This window comes from Myotis daubentonii, chromosome 1 (genome assembly GCF_963259705.1).
Source record: "Myotis daubentonii chromosome 1, mMyoDau2.1, whole genome shotgun sequence".
In the NCBI taxonomy this organism is placed as follows: domain Eukaryota; kingdom Metazoa; phylum Chordata; class Mammalia; order Chiroptera; family Vespertilionidae; genus Myotis; species Myotis daubentonii.
In genome coordinates, this window is record NC_081840.1 from 18,144,964 (window position 1) to 18,161,203 (window position 16,240).

General features: G+C 38.8%; 1 protein-coding gene and 2 pseudogenes across 4 annotated transcripts in view; 1 reads left to right on the plus strand and 2 right to left on the minus strand.

The window, feature by feature from the left end:
* Nucleotides 1–16,240, minus strand: part of NRXN3 (neurexin 3) — a 1,138,093-nt gene that overhangs the window by 344,346 nt on the left and 777,507 nt on the right. The window lies entirely within an intron of this gene.
* Nucleotides 13,212–13,892, minus strand: LOC132227678 (heterogeneous nuclear ribonucleoprotein H-like; annotated as a pseudogene).
* LOC132227681 (heterogeneous nuclear ribonucleoprotein H-like) lies at nt 13,895–14,637 on the plus strand (annotated as a pseudogene).

Sequence of the window (16,240 nt, forward strand, 5' to 3'; positions counted from 1 at the left end):
AACAGTTTGCTCACCAGTCCCCAAACCCACTTTGTCCCCTATGAGTTTTAACAGAAAGGCCCGGAGCACTTTCCAGTGAGCCTTTAAGGGGGTAACACCTGTATAATTATTCTCTTTTCCAGGACTCTCTGTCTTCCATACCTATATTATTTGGTGAAGAGGAGGGACAGATACCCATGAACCATCCAAAATGTTTATGACCAACAGAAACCCTTCCCATAAACGTATAGAACATTTCCTACTGTTAGGACCCACCCAGGCTGCATGGTAAGGCTCGCCAGCCCTCCTTGTTCCAGCTCCGCTCCCAAACAAATTCACTGTCATTGGTCAGATTTGCATTTCACATTCTACAAAATCCTTTCTGATGCCTCATCTCATCTGATCCTTAATGTGGCTTCTTAAAAAGCATAGAGCAGGTATCAGTATCTCCGTATTACAGAATACAAAGAACCCCATCTAGTCAAGATAGTAAAGCAGACATTCTGATGCAGAATTGTTCTACTACCCTACATTGACTTCCTTCACTTGCCTAATGTCATACAACCACAGTGAAGATTCAAATTCAAGCAGTCTCCAGTGTCTGTGTTCTCAACCATCACTCTATACCATGTCCCAACAATGTATGGGAAGGTAGTTTGTCAAAGCTAGAAGAGTGCTTTGATATATTTGAGTGTAATACATGTACCAAAAGGTGATCACATTGGTACACTTACAATTGTGTGTAATGGAAAAATATTCAACATATAAATTAGAATGAATAGCCAAGAACATAACTGGTGCCCAACTTCAGTGGAAGAAGGAAAGATAGGAAGATGGAATTGATATGACAAATATACTTTTATATCATTCTTTCAGTTAAAAGTATTTGTGGACTGTCACCATTTCGAGGAGACTAAAGAGTCATGAAGACTAAATAAAATGTGACATCCTATATTGGATTCTGGTACCTTAAAAAAGTTAACTGAAAAACCAGGAAAATCTGAGTTGATTCTACAGTTAAAAGTATTGTACAGATGTGAATTTCTTAGTTTCAATAAATTTACCATGATTTTGTAATATGTTAACATTAGGGGAGGCCAGATTAAGGGTATAAAAGAACTCTCTATGCAATCTTTGCAACTTCTGTAAATCTAAAATGATTTTAAAATAAAAAGTTAAAAATATTTGTAGGGAAAGTGTATTTCAGACTACATTTGCACACAGTCCCTTCACAAAGCTCCAACTTCAATCCCTGCTTTTTTTAAATAGTTGACTCTTTTCTAAGATTACCCTTCTTGGTCACTGCATAGACGATCCATCTTAATGATGTTCTTCTACCTCCCTTCATACAAATTCTCTAAGAAAGATGGCTTTGGAGGATGATCATGTTCGATGAAATTGAAACGCACTTCTCCCTTCTGTTGCTCTCAATATACAACCAGTTTTCAAGTTTCTGGAAGATTACTTGAAATTTTGACAGAACAGAAATAGTCTCCCCAGAGTTCCTGATCTATAATTGTAGCTATTTATCTGATGCCAAGCATCAAGTATACATTTAATACATATTTGCTAAGTTTGCAATTAATATACACTTTTGGAGCATTCGTTAAAAAAATATTTATTAAGCACCTACTATGTGTATAAGAATGGACAGGTTTAGGATTCAGTCTTTAAGGAGCTTGGTATAGTAGAAAGAACTTGATAAAAAAAATAAACAATTATGCCATTTAGACATTGTCCCTGGTATGACTAGCTTTTACCATTCAATGTAAACCAGAAATTTTCATTTTTAATTACTATAGGACTTGTAAAAATTTTTGTTCAAGCACAATGCTAAAACTCACCTTATAATGTCAAGGTTAGTAAAGATATACTCCTCTCTAACCAAATTCCATTGCAGATTTCAAGTAATGAAGAGGCTCTGAGTTTACATCCTAGATTATCTTCCAATATATTATTCATGGATGGAGTATCTGTATTTTACAGCCCGAGAGAGCATGATAGACCACAGTTCGAGTATAATCCACACTCATTCATTCCATAATGGAATGTACTTCAGGCTTCATTTTGTAAACTAACTTTAGGACAACTTCAAGCACTGCTTTTTTTTAAAAAAAAATATTTTATCCTTTTCTATCTACACAGCTATACTAGGAGGCATACTTCATTTGCACAAAATGTTTTTGGATGCTTGCCCAATAGAAGATTTCAGCATGCATCTCTCAAGGAGACATTGTCGCCACCACAGCTCTGTCTACTTCAGTAGGTGTTGTTCTGGGATAAAGTCCTCCTGTAAATCTCTAAATCCATTATGAATGTATAGCTTTCAAGCTTTCAGATTCTATTCTCTTGCCCTGCATTGTCTGTTGTGCTCATTAATTACCTTTTTGTGGAAGAAAAAAAAGAAATCTCTCTCAATTTCCCTAAAGCCCCAGCCCTTTCTTAGGATTCACCAAGAAAAGCAATTATCTTTTTGTGCAGTATTGATCTGTCTGGACATTGCCTCCCAGTGGATCATCCATTTAGTTCTGGAATTTAAAAATCCTCACAATGCCAACCTCTGTGTCACCACCTGAATTAATGTCCACTCCTCATCTGCTGGCACTCACCATTGGTCAAGTTTACCATCACACTGAGCTGTCCCACACTGGCATTTCACTCATTGAGAAAAGTCCTTTGGTGTTCATGTTGTGAATGTTTTTTGGCATTTCTTCACTTGGCACCATTTAAGGCCTTAAACACTTACTAGCCAACAAATCTCAAAAATGGAAAGTGTGCTCTTTGTGAGGAAACACATGATATTATTCAGTAAAGCCTGATAGAATTTACTATGTCATAGTACTTTCCACGTATGATTAATAAAAATGTGTCCAGAGTATCTAGCCATATGAAGCCAGATATAATATTCTGAGACTTTACATAATTCACTATGTAACAGTATTGATTCTTTGAAAGTTTCATTGGTAAGTATATCCAAGAAAAAAATATGATTCTTTGAAAGTTTCATTGGTAAGTATATCCTAGAAAAAATATACATTAGTATTAAAAATGAATATCTTGCAAAATCACTTAGAAAAGAGGATAGCATTAGAGAACAGAGACCTATTGACAAATTCAAAATTAAAAAAAATTCTTGACTTACTAATGCATAAAATTATGTTAGAGTGATTTTTCTAACTGACCAACTCTTTTTCTCAATATTAATATTAACTCAACATTAATATGCAACTGAAATTTTAATGGATTCTTTTGAGCTTGGGGGCACAGGAACTCAAGAGCTGAGAATTCTGGATATTCTTCCTGAGTTGACCAAACCAGTTTAACAGCAGCAAAAAAAAGTGATATCATCCCAATGTGGGCTCTCTAGTTCAGGTATAATAGTTGGTCTTGGTCACTACAATTGCCAGTTGGTTATGTCTATCAGATAATTTCTAATCCTGAAATAGAGGCATCCATAATCCTAAAATGATATAAAAATGGCAAAAGTTTATTAGAAGCAATATTTAAATAGGATAAGATTCTTATCGCCCAAAGATACTCCCTCCCTGAATTTACTATTTACTGAGGAGAAATATTATCCTGCCGGAATTACTTAGAAAATCCCAGGAAGGAGAAAGAACCAAGGCTTTAGCTCTCGGCACACTGTATTTAAACCTTGCATCAGCTGTTTGTAAGTGGCAGCAACTTTGGCAACTTAACCTCTTTGAATTTTGGCTCCTCAACTGGGAACTGAAGATAGTAGTTTCTACCCTTTTTTGACCATTGAGGAGATTACAGGGAAAAACAAAAAAAAAGGAGACAAATTCACTCTCATTTACACACCCTTGCATTCAGTGATGGTTTATAAATAGCAAGACTTTTTATAAGGTAATAGCCACTCCCTTTGAAGGATGTTTTGATTCTTATTAAGTATCTGAATTAGGTTTGTACTATGGGCTTTCTCATGAAAGGGAAATTAAGAGACATTTGAAGGTGTGTCTAATTGCTTCTGGTAAAAGATCTTCTTCCCTCCTGGGTCAACTCTCACATACACTTTACTTGGAGCAAAGGTGCATGTTTGTGATTAGCTACATTAATTATGTGAAGAGTAATAAAAAGGAAATCCTAAAAGGGCTTTAGAGAAAGGGAACTCTAAATGAGGTCCTCTATATTTACTCTCGGTCAATCCTTTGAGTAAAATAGCCATGGGTCTGTGATAGGTGGTTCAATACCAATAGAGATGCTAAATCACCTGGCCCACCTGTGCAAACTCCACAAATAAATTTTCCTTCCCGGCCAGGAGAGAGGTGTGGCTTGAGACATAGCTGATTAGATGGATGTACCATTGGCACCAATTCAGGTGCAAAGAAATCACATTACCTGGGATTCAGAAATTCATATCCTCTATCCATTCCAAAACACAAGGCCATGAGCAGATAGAAAAGCAAGAGTGGAGGAAGGTGAGGCATAAACAGCACTATACCTGAAGACAAGCCTCTGAAAGGAAAGTGTGTACACACCTATGAGAATATTTAATCCAACAGGTAGACAGGCCAACACAACCCAACTTCTCAATCAGGCACTCTTGTTCAGAGAACTCCTTTCTTTATTCAATACCACTGGCCAGCCAATGCCCTTGGTGACATTTTGTCATGACCTCTTTTGGAAAAGGCCACTACAACAAGTTCCACTTTTTCTCTGGAGCATGGAGCCTGCCTCTTTCATGGAACAGAGCTGCCAGCCCAAGGTGCTGGGCCTGGCTTATGATAAGTGACATATCTCTAATTATCGCATCACCCAGACATCATCACCTGTCCTCCCAGGTATGAAGTGTCATTAATAAGCCCTGGGGAAGGGTGGTGGCATCTCAGGCTTGTCATATGATTTGCTCTCTGATGCAGAGTTCCCATAATCAGCACTAGCATGCCCTCTCATGTGTCACAGCTCTCATTGTTTGTCACCGGATAGCAATACATAACTAGAGAGCAAGCCCCTTATCATTTCATAACACTCCCTGATGCCGAAAGCTGGAGAAAACAGAAACACTGCAAGGGGTGGTTAGCTAGTTATGTGAGGCAGCTATCAAGGTGGTAGCTCAGGCTCACACACCACTGGGTGTTCAGAGGGAAGAACAGAGGCCCCAATAACCCTCCTGCTACCATCTCCCAGGCTGGGTCGATTTGGACAGGAGCCCCTGTGCACAGAGAGGAGATGGCTTAGGGCAGTGGTCGGCAAACTCATTAGTCAACAGAGCCAAATATCAACAGTACTTCTTCAAAATAGACTCGCCCAGGCCGAAAACTGACTTCTGCGCATGGGCCACGAAGTTTCAATTGCACTGCATGCACACCAACACGTGGTATTCTGTGGAAAAGCCACACTCAAGGGGCCAAAGAGACACATGTGGCTGGCGAGCTGCAGTTTGCCAATCACGGGTTTAGGGGAATGAGAAGAAAATGAAAATGGTGGTGTCTGTGTTCCTGGTCTGCTAAATGGGTTTTGACTCCTTGTGTTCATTTTAAAAGTAAATGTAGTTTGATATGGGACTCTAGGCTAGGTGTCTGTCCTGAAATTCAGGACTGATTCTGGCCATAAGTACAAACATGATTGTCAACATATGTGTCTATAAACTGGGAAGGAAAATGATTTTTCCTGTTTAGAATGAGGGCAATTTTATGGAGCAAAGTGCTTGCAGGAAGAATTATTAATAAAATGTTGACAAGTAATAACAGCAACACTTAAAGGACCCTTAGGATAGGCCAGGCAGTGTGCTGAGGGCTTTACAGGTATGGTCTCATTTAATGCTCACATCAACCCATATGAAACTTTATCATCCTCAATTTCAGTAGACGAGGCATAGGGAAGTTATGTAACTTGCCTAAAGTCACAGAGCTATGAAGTGACACTGTGAAGTAACAGAGTCAGGATTTGAACACAGAAAGTCCGGTTCCAGCCCCTGTGCCCTTGTAAAGAGATTGCTATTGAATGAGAAGCTTTGAACTTGAAGTTGGAGAGAAACAGAGAACCTGTGAAGAGGGCTCAACAGAAGGGAGCTTGAAAGAACAGAGGTCACTTAGGCAAATAGTACTTCACCATTAAAAAGCCTGGCAACTCCCCTCTCTCCATCATCCAGGAGCTCAGACCCCCTTTACTCAACTCCAACTGAAACAGAACAACTGGTCTTTTCATTATGCATCACAGTATGAAAACTATGGGGCTTGCCTTCTAACCCAGGCTTTCTCATTAACCTAATCTATGACCATATCTAGGTAAGTCTCTGGCTCCTATCTTCAACTCTAAAATGAGTATTTAAAGGACAAATTCTCCTAAATGCCCTCAAGCATTTAACTGTTCTTCCTGGGTTTCTTACTGGGAACAGAAGCTCGCTCTGGCTCTGGGGTGATGCACCAGAGCTGTGGTCTCCAAAGGAGGAGTAGACCTCCTCAGGGGTGCCACGGTGGGTTCACTGGGGTTATGGGGAAAATACTGAAACATCTACTCTTTTAAAAATTCATTCTGATGTTTCTGAGTGTTTTATAATGTAAACAACTTATTAGCATGTGTATACTCTACATAATAAATAAATATATGTTTATTTATAAGTGCTGTATGGTTTATTTTTTTTCTAGTATGTGTGGACATTCAAAAATATTTGGAGACCATGGCAGCAGAGAGATTACTGGGGCCTCTGCTCTTTGCAGTGTACCCCAGAAGCTGTATCCAATTTGCCACATGGATGAAATTTTGCCAATGCCATTGGGCATGGACTGGAGCTAAAAGCTAGTACCAAGGTGGTTCATGTTGCAATTTGATTTTTTTTTCTTCCTCAGATTAAATGCCTTATAATTTCTTTTAATTTTAAACCATAGAGGCAGGGATAATATTATTTATAATGATAGCATTAATATTAGTATTGGCTTAATCACTTCTGTGCTATGGGGTAGGGGAGGTCTTCTAATTACACAACCTTATTTGAAGCCTGTATTTTTAAAGAATATCTTACTCTAAAGGGTAGTTGAAGGTATCTAATGGAAGCAAAATGTTTTCAGAAAAATCTTTACTTCCCCTTAAGCTTCCAGGATTAGTCTAACAGTATGTTAAAATAGATGGCCTTGGCCAGGTAGCTCAATTAGTTAGAGCATTGACCCAATACACCAAGGTTGTAGGTTCAATGACCAGTCAGGGTATATAAAAGAATCAACCAGTTGGCTGGGTGTTGTCCCATGCACCAAAAGGTTGCCAGTTGGATTCCAGGTCCAGGTTGCTGGCTCAATGCCTAGTAGGGGGCATGCCAGAGACAGGATGGATGTTTCACTCTCACATCCATGTCTCTCTCCCTTTCTCCTCTCTTCCCCTTTCTAAAAATTCAATATAAAAATCTTATTAAAAATAATCAACCAATGAATGCATAAATAAGTGGAACAACAAATCCATGTTTCTCTCTCCCTTCCTCTCTCTCAAATCAATAAATAAACAAACAAACAAAATATATGGAAACCTTGACAGTGTGCCCTGTTAGATTTTCTTTACTATTTTTGTCTATTTTCCTAACTCACAAAATATATTTAGTTCAATTGTGAGGTAGTCTTCTCCCCTCATTTCCCTAAAATCAGATACTCACAGATACTTGGGATGTGCGCTACTCTGACCTCTCTAGTTTGGGAAGAATATTGCAATATTAGAGAAGCTAGAAAGATAGGTTAAAAAAAAAAAGTGCTACAAAGGCTACAAGATAAAACATGAGAAGAGGTAGTGAGAGTTAATTTTATAAGTCTGGCAAAGCAGTGACTCCAGGAGACTAGATCACAATCTTTAAGTACCTTTAAGGTAACAATATAATTGAAGGGAAAGAATTATATTCATAGTCACAGAAGATGATATGACTGGAAGCAATGGCCCAAAGCAATGGGAGAAAAGCTTTGGTGAAACTGTCAGTAGGTGGAGAAAGAAACTCCTGACTATCTGAGGAATGGAACAGGCAAAGCAATCCCCAGAGGAGGCATCTGAAACATTTTGGTACAGACAGCCCAAAGCCCTTGAATAAGAAACAGAGATTAACAACTGTGTTCTTCAATAACGTGTCACCTTTCACTCTTGTCAGAAATTGGATCTCTCAGCAACACCCTGAAAGGCAGCCCCTAAGATAAGGCTACGTAATCAGAGATGTGTGTGAAGGCTCTTACTGAGAGGAGAAAAGAATAGTCAAGAAAACTCTGACACACCAATACTGTACAATTATGAACTAAAATACAGGTAAAACATGTTATTTTATGCACATTCTATGTAATGTCATATCTTACCCAAGTTGTCTCAGAGAAATTATAAAACCTTCAATTATACCTTACCATTCTGTGTTCAATACAAAGTTTGAGCATCAGTAAGTTCAACCATTGAGTTAATATCATTAAATGTGTTATGCCATCTAACAAATTAGATGCATGAAATATACAAATATGTGAGCCCAAAATACTTCTGAGTAGGCAAACATATACCCTTAGGACAGTAATGTGAAAATCAACTTCTAAGCTCTTCTAAACTAAGTGTTAAAAAGAGTTGTGTCTGAAAATGTTTGAGGGCACTGTTTATATATAATAGGTGAAGCTACATCCCCAAACAGTTAACTCATCTTCTGTGTGAGGGGAGACACATAATCAGATATCTTCAGGGTGGGTCAGGCCGAGAGATGAATGGAGAAACTGGACGATATATGTGACAGAGAGTGTGGGTGGAGAGGATGACTGGAGAGGGTATGTCCATAAAAGGGCACCTGCTGCCCAACTGATCTCCAGCTGACCCATGCCACATGGGAACACTGGCCCAGTGTAGCTGAACCTACCAACTTTTTGAGAGAAACTGGAAATCTCAGCTTGTATATAAAAATATGTATTTTAAAATATATTTGTGCATGAGGTGAAGACCAGGGGACACTGGCAGAGCACATTCTCCAATCTGCTTACACTGACAGTGTGGAAAAGGAGGGATGCCCCATTCACTGGGATTAGGAACCAGGAATGGCATAATTGAAACAAGTGGAAAAGTGGGCTTGTTTGTGCAGTATCAACAAACTCTGGGGAAAACGAAGAAAATACTTTATTTTTGCTCTTTTGTCCAATGAATCCAGAAAGGAAGGAGGTACTGGAGCAAGCAGTAGTTCCATTTTAATGTCCCCATAGGGCTTTTCTGTATATACTTGGAAATGTTAGTGTGCAGACCTGGTTTATGAACAGTCAGGAGGTCACAGTGGCTCTGGTCTCATTGGTAGTCATCAGAAAAAGCAGAAAGTCCCCTTAAGAGATAAGCACATCTTCAACTACCCTAAAGACAGAAGTGGACAGAATGGTGAGTTCTTGGGGACATCCACACGACTTAGTGATAGTGTGTTTCCAGTGGATCTGTGTGAAAAGCAGTGGCTAAGTTTCTAAAATCTACTGTAGCAGTTCTAGGTCAAAGTTGACAAGATGGCTTTGGTGGTTAGCAGTAGAGTTTGAGTTCATAGAACAGTGTTGCTCTGCTTAGGCCTTTTAAACACACACACACACACACACACACACACACACACACACACACACACACACACACTTCCTACTGTGTGGCATTCACTATTCCAGGTGAATCCTGTAATCTGTTCTCTACAGCAGAGAAATATCCCAGGGCTCTGTCCAGCTCATGTCAGGTGCAACCAAATATACAGAATCCGGCACAAAGTCTCGCTATTCTGCAATACTGGTTGCTCTCTTCAAGAGGCACCTGAGAGCTCAGTCTGCATGCCTCAAAGAGAAATTTGGTACTCCTGCTAGGATTTGGGTTCATATCATAGGGGACTCCTTTGTTAATGTACTATTTAAACCGAACACTCACTTTTAACAAAGAAACAATTTGTGGAAATGCAGGGAAAACCTTCTTATTGTTCCATCTACATTCTTTCATGTTGAATATATAAAGTGAGAGTTCTGTTCTCTTTATCAAAAATTATAGTAACTTATAAGGGGAGAACTCAGGGTAGGTTCCCAGTTCCTAAAGGGGATCTGTTATGATATGTTGCATATGCAATTTTGGATGACACCATTCAATTGCTCTTTGGAGAATCATTGCAAGACAATGTTCTTTGAATCTCTGTAAAGACATTGCTCAAATAAAAGATAGAGATTTAGAGAAGCAAAAAAGACTCCTATGGTTTTCCCCAGAGCTGACATACCATGTCTGCATTTCAGCCCAATGTCTGCATGTGTTTAACACACACACACACACACACACACACACACACACACACACACACTCACACACACACACAGCTTGAAGGAGGAAGTGCACACTCTGTTTTGCAGTGTATGGATGATAATCAAAGTGAAGCATGTGCTTCCATTCTGTTTCCTGTAGCATTCAGTTAAGAGAAGGGAACATTTAATTTGTACTGATACTGTCACCCACTGGGGTGATCTTATAATAATTAGGTTTGGGGGAAGAAGGTCTAGGTCACTATGTAGACATGACACTGTAAGAAGGCTTGAAAAGTATACCCAAATAACCCAAAATAATGTGGTCTATCCCCCAGGGAGGAGGTTTCTCATTGGGTCCATTTTTATGTATTTGTCTCCATTAGTGCTATGTGGATGTGTCTATCAATCTGCTATCTATGAAATATAGACGGATGTTATGAAGGAACCTTGCACAATTACAAAATGAAGCAATAGGAATGGCCACAGTCATTTTTAAAAAAGGAACAGAAATACAAGCTGCCTCACCCAAAGTGACACTCCAAGGAGTGATGTGCAATCTCTGAGGACATACACCAGATAAAAACATCATTTAAGGACCATAGCAGTTAATGGGATCTGGTAACTGAGCCATCCACATTTTGGCTCTGGTCTTCCATTTACTTGGCTGCTAACCCTCCTGTTGAAAACTACAATCACTTTAGCATCCCTTAGGCCCTCATTTCTAGGTCTCCAACCACAATCACCTAGGCATCAAAAGCTTTGCTGGGTGGTAGGCATGCCTGTATTATTATGATCGGACTCATCTTAACTTTGTAGCTCTCCCAATGGTAACAAGGCACAGTCATGTACATTTTCTCATCCAATCTTCACCATAATACTCTTAAGTTGGCAGCATATTATCTATAGGGTGCCCCCGAAAAATGCATACATACACTTTGGCAGTGTTAATTTTCAAAATTGAGTTATTAGCTGTTAAATTCTGTAAACATTTTGGAGAGGACACCTTGTATATCTCTACCATTTACATAATATAACTGCTAGTTGGTGGTAGAGCTAGGACTAGACCCTGAGTCTTCTGGTTCTGAGTTAGTAAGGCCCATGCCAACTACAAAGGGAAGAAATGCAGAAAGAGTGATGAGAAGATTATAAACTAGAATAAATACCAGTGAAGATAAAGAACACATCCCAACAAACTCATTTCAGATAAAAGAGGTATGGCTAAAAGATATAAGGGGGTAAAAATCTCTGGAACTACTTGTATTTGAAAACCTCTCTTAATCCCTTTGATTCTGTAGAACTTCACTATGTAGGGTTCCCTGACCCTCTAACCTTTTCTTTTGAACTTTATTCCTTTTCCTTTATCATTTTGTAAAGCATATATATCCCCAATTCCTACTCACTTATCTCCCTGGAGATCTTAGCAATCCTCAGAGCTTCCACTGTATTGCCAGGCTGAAAAATTTCAAATTCCTACCTCTACCCTGTATCTCTCATCAAGTTCACTGCACATCTCCAATTGGAAATCTCTACATATTGACTCCTGGATGCCTTATATTTTGCATCACCAAAGTAAAACTCTCACCTTATCCTAAAACACATTTTTAAAAAATATGTCTTGATTTTATTGTTGCTGATAATGAAATCATAACCTTCTCATTGTAGGCATTCCTTACTTCTCTACTTATCCATTCAATCAGCTAGCAACCAATACCTATTGATTCTGTCTCTGAAATGTCCTTTTGTTTCATCTTCATTAGCTTCCTATTATCATCATCCTTGAATAAGTCCTTAAAATGTGGTTTTTTGTTGTTGTTGTTGTTTGTTTTACCCGGACCACTTACACCCTATCCTGTTATCTATTTTCCTTGAACCCGGTGAAAAACATTATTTCAACATACCCAAAATACTCTTCCTAAAAACCAAGCTTTGGGCATTTCATCTTCTGCTCAAAACCTTTCAATATCCGGTGGCTTTCAGAAGAAATCTATCAGTTTTGTGTTCAAGTCCTCCTCTCTACAGGCTAAAAGTGCATGAGAAGAAATAAAATAAACAAACCTAAAATCATAACTATCATTAGTATTGCATCTACTGTGAACCATATACTCATTAAGCATTTTCACATGCATCATTCTTCACACAGACTTGGAAGGTGGCATTATTATCACTATGTCCAATTTACAGAGCAGTCAGATAATGCATCCAAGGTTATAGAGCTGGTTGGGGGCAGAGCTAGATTTTGAATCACAGACCACTTGCTTCTAAAACATATGTTATTTCTCCTGTTCCATACTACCTGCCTTTTCCATCGAGCCATTTATTCTGGTCAAAGAGAACACCTCGCCAAATTGAGAATACAGCCTGTGGTTTCTTCCTTTGAGGTTATCCTCAAGCTCGTAACTTCACCTGGCATATTCTTTCTTCCAGTTACAGAGACTAAATCTAACCAACCCTGTCTATGAACATGTTTCTAATCTCTACAAACAATAATATTCTTACCTTCCTTGGTATATAACTGATGCTGCCTTAAAACTAAGTCTCAGGTACAATTTGGATTCCCCTCCTTTATATTAAACTTCTTAACACATCCAAATAGATTACTGTTTCATAAATATGTGTTGAATTAAAATGATCACCACTACGCTTTCTACTCTAATACCTACATTAGGAGTATGAAAGTAATTAAGAGAACCAAAGTTGAAGGCCTGCTCAGCAGTTTATTAGAAGTGCTATCTTGGGGAAATTCTTCAGTCTCATTAAATATTAGTTGCCTCGTTTACAAAGTGAGGATATTAAGAGCGACTCACAATACTGAGTTGTTGTGAGCTCATAATAAGGTAATGTAAACAAAGTTCTCATGCAGTATCTCATACCTGTACTTTGTCTATTAGTATTAGTGGGAAGTGATAATAATGGTAGCAATGTAATGGTCTCTAAAGATACAGTCCAACCTAACTGTAGGAAATAATCATCTGTGCCATTAAATTACCTGCTATTTTATAGAAAACAGGGTAAAAAAATAAACTGAATTTAAAGAGGTTAACTGAGGTCTCTACCAAATCTATCTGACCCAAAACCATAGCCATCATTATAGTCATTATAATCATCATAGCCTCCATAACCTCCACCATAAATTCCACGCCTCATCCTTTCAAAGCCAGCTCCCCTGCCAATGCTGTTATACCCTCTACCAGCCCCAGGTCTGTCATGGGGACCTGGCTGCTGCAGGGCCATAAAGCTTTCGTGGTGGGTCATAGTGAGTTCTGACTTCTGCTTGACTGCTCTTAAAAATTTCAATATACCTGTACCCTATTCTTTCCTTGTGTTTCTTTAGAGCCTTTTCAGCTATTTTCTGTGAAGCGAACTGCACGAAGGCCTCCCCCGTACTCTTCCCCTGGAAGTCCACCAGCAATGTTATCTCATTTGGCATGATTTCCAACCCTGTGAAGAACTGAACAATTTCTTCCTTGCTACATCCAAAGGGGAGTCCTCTAAGCCATACAAAGTCATCATTGGCCATGTCAGGACTATTTAGACCAGTATGCTTCAACACCCAATCCATTTCAATGTTGTTTGACCTGAATACTTCAACATATCTGTGTCTCATAGTTTGTCTTTTTTCAGGGACAATTTGACTTCATCTTCTGATTCAAGTTCAACAAAAGCCTTGCCACTCGGTCTGCTTTCTCTGGTATAGATGAAACATATACCTTGAGCCCCATTTTGGATTTTTCAGTCAGAAAAACAAACAAACAAAAAACCGGAAAAGAAAAAACAAAAAACTCTGCACTTCGTCTGCCGAGCAAGACCAAGGAGACCTCAATTACTGTTTTTTAGGAATGTCTGACCACATATATGGGGATGGTGGCTCTACTTTCCAGAGCACAACTGGACACTGGACAAATGTGGGGATTACTTTACAGAGCTACTGAGAATGGCATTTATAATTTTTTTCACTGCTCAACCCTGTGAGAGTACATATTGAAATTGGTCCTGATGGCAGAGTAACTGGTGAAGCAGATATCGAGTTTGCAACTCATGAAGATGCTGTGGCAGCTATGTCAAAAGACAAAGCAAATATGCAACACAGATATGCAGAACTTTTTTTGAATTCTGCAGCAGGAGCAAGTGGTGGTGCTTATGAACACAGATATGTAGAACTCTTCTTGAATTCTACAGCAGGAGCAAGCAGTGGTGCTTATGCAAACCAGTCCAGTTATGGTGGCCCAACCAGCCAGCAGCTGAGTGGTGGTTATGGAGGTGGCTATGGTGGCCAGAAGAGCATGAGTGGATATGAGCAAGTTTTACAGGAAAACTCCAGTGATTTGCAATCAAACATTGCATAGGCAGCCAAGGAGCAGTGAACAGCAGCTACTACAATAGTGTATGCTGTACATCTGTGGGAGTAAAGGGAATGGGAGGGATGTCTAGCATAACTAGTATGAGTGGTGGATGGGGAATGTAATTGATCATCTTGGTCAACATTATTTTAAAGTAGAAACAAAAGTAATAATTTTTGCAATACCAACTTGTGATTTATGCTTACTCTAAGTGGAAATCAGGATTGAACTAAAGACTTAAAGGTTCATTATTTTTGAACACAAATATTCATCTAGGATGTAACAATTAAGTTGAGTAAACTATAACTGTTAAACAATTTTTAGTTTTTCTCAAGTTAGTTCTATTGTAGGATGTAGTTAAACAGTAAGTATATTTAGGTTAAAGAAGTTGAAATATGTTAAATGTTGCTTTTACACCACATCACATCGAACACTGTTTGTGGAAGCATCTTGAAAAACATGCTTTTTTGTAAAACTCAATATAGGAGCTGTGTCTACAATTAAAAGTGAAATATTTGGCATATTTGTTAATTCTAGTTTCATTTAATAACTCCCAAGGTATGTAAGTTTAAGCTTTTTTTTAATTAATGGGGAAATTTTGAGACGCAATACCAATACTTTGGGATTCTGGTCTTGGTGTTTGTATGAAATTCCGAAGCCTTGATTTAAATCTTTAATTGTATTGTGATTTCCTTTTAGGTGTATTGCGCTAAGTGAAACTTGACAAATAAATTTTTCTTTAAAAAAATAAAATAGCCCTGACTGGTTTGGCTCAGTGGATGGAGCGTTGGCCTATGGACTGGGGGGTCCCGGGTTCGATTCTGGTCAAGGGCATGTGCCTTGGTTGCGGGCACATCCCCAGTGGGAGGTGTGCGGGAGGCAGCTGATCGATGTTTCTCTCTCACCAATGTTCCTGACTCTCTGTACCTCTCTCTTCCTCTCTGTGGAAAAATCAATAAAATATATTTTTAAAAAATAATAAAATAAAATAAAAGAGGTTAACTGAGGAATCAAGAATAGAATGTGAGACTTAATTGTCAATCATTTCCTCTTATCCTGAGTATATATTGACTTTTGGATGAAGGTTAGCTGGGTCCATCAATAGGGCTTCTCTAAATGTCTTTAAATGATTGCAGGCTCCAAAGTTGTCATCTCAGGCTGAAAAATGACAAGTCTGGCTGTTGGTACTATCTTTGAAGCTAATACAGGTGTACAGTTTCCTCTGCCATCTATCCAGGAAACACTAACAAGATAAAACAGCAGCAGTGACAGCATCGGGACTTAAGCATATGATGCTACAGGGTGGGCAGCTAATGAATTCCCCCATCAATACAGTGAGCTTCTGTGCCTTATGAATGCAGCCAGGGATTTAAAATCCATCATCCACAGCTTCCAGGAGTCAATAAGTTATTTCTTACCCTGTTACACTGAACAATACCCCAAGAGTAATGACTAGTCACAGTGTGAGAGGTGGGTCAATGAGATAATTCATCCCACCAACGGTGTTAAGGTAGGTTTGTCATTAGGTCACATGAGCCACAGTGCTCACCTGATGTGCCTGGAGTTTGCCTTGTTCACTGCACATTAGATTCCTATTTTTAAAAAGCCTCTGCAATTCTGCACTATCAGCTATTGCCTACCTGTCCTCATCTAGGATACCATGAGACTGGCTTTACTTGTACATTGTAGCATCCTGATTCCTCCTATAATTTTATATTGCTTACTAGA